Source organism: Miscanthus floridulus, chromosome 16, assembly GCF_019320115.1.
Source record: "Miscanthus floridulus cultivar M001 chromosome 16, ASM1932011v1, whole genome shotgun sequence".
Lineage (NCBI taxonomy): Eukaryota > Viridiplantae > Streptophyta > Magnoliopsida > Poales > Poaceae > Miscanthus > Miscanthus floridulus.
In genome coordinates this window covers 82,087,543-82,091,551 of record NC_089595.1, presented here as the reverse complement: position 1 = coordinate 82,091,551, position 4,009 = coordinate 82,087,543, and the positions used below count along the sequence as shown (strand labels likewise).

Below are 4,009 nucleotides of genomic sequence, written 5' to 3'. Positions count from 1 at the left end.
GACGCCTCCTTCGCATTAAATTATATTTCTATATAATAAAGGCATGGTCATTTTGTAAAGCACGGAATTGGTAGTATCCTACAACCAATAAATTTAACAAGATGTTAAGTGGATTGACCCATATTTCCCTCATGTTTTTGCTTTCTCAATTTTAAGATATGACCAGTACCATTCCTGATTCATGATTTGATATAGAAAATCTAAGTTACATTTTGCAGTAACATTTTAATATAGCCATTTGTTGTGAATTGGATCCATTTCTTATCCGATCTGCAGTATCTCCTCTGTCTCTGAAACTGACAGGACAAGAGACCCATTTTTGCATTACCCTGCCAAAAAAGAGATAGAGAAAGTTGAGGATGGTGTACCTTAATCTTGCTGCACGTCTGCACATCGATGAAGAGCTCTCTTGGCCCAAAGCGCTACGACGAGGATGGTGAAGGCAATCCTGGCGCGTTGGAAGGAGACGTTGCATGTCTCCCACTCCCAGGTCCCAGCCGTTGAAGAGCAGCACAATGTGGCCGCTGAAGCTGCAGGTGAGGCTGCCTATGCGAGCCCCACTCCCCGTACGCAGTAGACACCTGCCAGCCCAACCAAGCCGCACAGCCTGAAGCCCAAAAGGAGGAGTACGGTCTGGACTGCCTGATATGGCCGGAACAATCCAGCCCCACATTGACCCTGTTTACGAGCCATATTATTTTAGCGAACAAATAATATTTTTCTCTCATAATAAATCAGTGGAATATTTTTAATCATAGCTTTTCAGCAAAAACAGGAGCATTGACAAGTCACTTCCGTGCCGGCCACGTGCGGCCCCGTCATGTGCCGGCGAGTCGCGGTTAGTGGCGGGCCCCAGGGGCACAAAAACAGATTTTTTTTTTAGTGGCGGTTAGTGGCGCGTGCTGCGGCGGAGCCGACCGCGCAGAACGACGACGACGACGACCTCGAGGAGCAGGAGCAGGAGCAAGAGCAGCAGCACGCGGGCGGAGGCGCGGGGCCGGCGCAGCAGCTGCAGGCCTCGGCAGCGCGGCACGGGCACGGGAGGAAGCAGCCGCGGCGGCTCCCGGAGCTGGTGCAGGCGCTGCCGTGCCTGGCGTTCTCGGCGGGGCTGGAGCTGGCCGGGTCGTCGCGGTCGGAGTGCGCCATCTGCCTCGCCGAGTTCGCGCGCGGGTAGGCGGTGCGCGTGCTGCCACGCTGCAACCACGCCTTCCACGCGCGCTGCATTGACCGCTGGCTCGAAGCGCGGCCGACGTGCCCCACCTGCAGACAGGCGCCGTTTGCCGAGCCCACCGCGTTTCTGTAGCCAGACAGCTCTGGCCTCTGGCCAGCGTCGTGCTTGTGGAGCCCGTATCACTTGGCGATCACGTGCATGGCCCGCCTTGTGCTTGTGGTGCCCGTATCACTTCCACTTGGCGCGATCGTTAGTAGTGTTTGTACATTAGCAGCGTGCTAACGGAATATTGGCAGCGTGTTACATGGTTTAAGACCTTGTGAGTAGAATATATCGGTGGTCTTAAATTTGAGAGGCAGTATCATTCAGACACTAAAGTTTCATTTTTGATTTCTAGGTCCCAATTTGTCTCAGGCTTCAATATTAGTCCATATAGGTTTTAACTCCCTCTTTGATTCGAATATGGCATGTTGGGTTCAGTAACTACACTTGCATAGTAGTAGTCATTTAGGTAAGTTTCAAAACTTGCTACACGAGATACTAAGGCCCTGTTTGGTTCCAAATAAGTCACCTACTTATAAGTTAAAAAGTGAAAAAAAGTGACTTATTTTGTCAAACACCACAAACTTATAAGTCACCCCTGCTTATAAGTTTTAAGTTGGTTCACCCCTGCTTAAAACTTATAAGTCACCCTTTTTCGCGTGGGGCTCACACCTTTAATGAGCTTATAAGTCATCTACAACCAAACAGGCATGACTTATAAGTCACTGATTTTCAGTCACCTGACTTAATAAGTCACCTGACTTATGGAAACCAAACAGGGCCTAAACTTGCACACTCGTGCTATATGCTCGTGCTATATAGGTTGATAACTTCCAAAAGTACAGATCTAAGTCCCAAACTTGTTAATCGGGCCATATGATGTCTAAATTATCGTTGTTTGCGATAAACCGCTTACATGCCCACATTCATCCCTCTCTCATCTCTTTCCCCATTCCCTCCTGTGTAGGCCCCCATGTCATCCATTTATCTCATCTCCTTCACCACTCCCCTCATGTGCTAAAGCAATTTCTCCCCCTACTACCACCGCCCCCTCCCCTTGCTAAGAACAATCTTTGTTCTAAACCAATTCCTTCCTTTAATCTCTCTTTTCTCTTCTCAATTCTTCCCCCCAAATTCCCCTAAAAAAGTTCAACATGTCGCCTTCCGCTTGCCAGATTGGCAGTAGAACCCTGCCGCCGCCTCTTTTTCCCTTCCATTAGAGGGCCAACCCTAGTGCAGCCGCCCTTTTCCCTTTACTCTCCCCCAACACCCCCCCCTCCCCAATTCTACCTCTAGTTTAGGCGGGTGACAAGACGCAAAAAGGCAAAAACAAAGAGAAAGGACAAAAGATAAAAAAAACGTATAAGTATTCTATTTCATTGGACGCTCTCAACTGACTTAGCCTTGTATATGCCTTCAATGGTTCATGATCCTTTATATTTATAGGATAGGTGGACTTATCCCAAGGTGATCGAAACTCTCACCAAATCCCCATGCAAAAATATAATTTCAACTCGGTTTTAAGTCGTCCAAACCGCTTAACCAGAATAGCCGGTTTTGAAAACAGGTTTCCACGAGGTTGATCTTCCTGAATACATAAATTTAGATTTCTATATATTCATTTTCAAACGTAACATGTGCAATACAGTCACTCCAATGCGCACCAAATCAACCGAGTCCACCGTGCAACGCAAATTCACTCCAATGCGCGTCGCGTAGTATGTGCCTGGAAATGTGTGTTTTTTTTTATTATCACAAAGCACCACGTGCATTGCACTCCATGCCTCGTCAAAATCGCCAGATTCAAGGTTCATTGCATACGATGGCACTTGGCTCATTAACAGTCCAACGCATAAGCTCCATAGAGAGTTAAAATCTGCAACCTTACAACAGGATCCATTATATATCGCGACAACAAACAAGATAACTCTGATTGCGAAATGTCTTGTATCTGAAACACCAGAGCACCAATTCGGTCTAATCTTAACAGCTTGAGAGCATTAGCAAGCACCATGGAATCCGTCTCTAATATGATTCGTGACATGCTTAATCGTGCTGCATAAAGAACGCTCTTGTAAGCAGAAATCGCTTCAACAATATGCAAGGCTGATGAAGCATTAACGAATGTTCCCTGCCCCAGCCGCAAGCACGAAATGTACTGACTGGGTCCATAAGCTCTGATCAATCATTGATCCAAGTGATGTTGGCCCTTTCTGCCTTTCCCCAACTGAGTGAGTGAGCCCAGCAAAAGGCCACTTCATCGGGCCATCGGACACGCCGAATCCTCCGTGCAGTGCGAGAAGTCGATGCTCCCCGAGAAAAATTGTCGCGTCAGCACTCAGCCGGCAGCGACGGACCAGCAGGCCGTAGCAGTAGCCGCCTAGCCGGCGGCCGCTAGGCGCCGGCGTTGGGGCCCTAACACTTGCCAAATTCTACGCTGGCCCTACCACTTTGGGCACCGAAAGGTCCCTGCGACGGCGACGGCGACGGCCGGACTGATTGAGCCTTTCGGGCCCTTTCTCTGCCGTCCCCCGAATGGCCGAATCATCAGGCCGGACCGCGGGCCCAGATACAGAGACGAGTCCTGCACGTCTCAAGCTGCGGGTACGCTCCGACGTGTCGATCGAGAACAACACGTGCCGATTCCTTAGCGTTACGTGGATACAAGCGGCTTGTGGGAGCAAAAGGCACGGGACCGGTCCCCGCGGGCCGTCACGCTCGCAGCACCGGCCGTTTTCTACGGGCGGTGCAGTGGACGCACCCTTTGACGGCCGCGGCGTGTGGTATAAACCCCCC

At 49.8% G+C, this 4,009-nt stretch overlaps 1 pseudogene; it reads left to right on the top strand.

Moving 5' to 3' along the window:
• Positions 1-433: 433 nt before the first annotated feature.
• Positions 434-1,308, top strand: LOC136510924 (probable E3 ubiquitin-protein ligase ATL45; annotated as a pseudogene).
• The last annotated feature ends 2,701 nt before the right edge of the window (positions 1,309-4,009 follow it).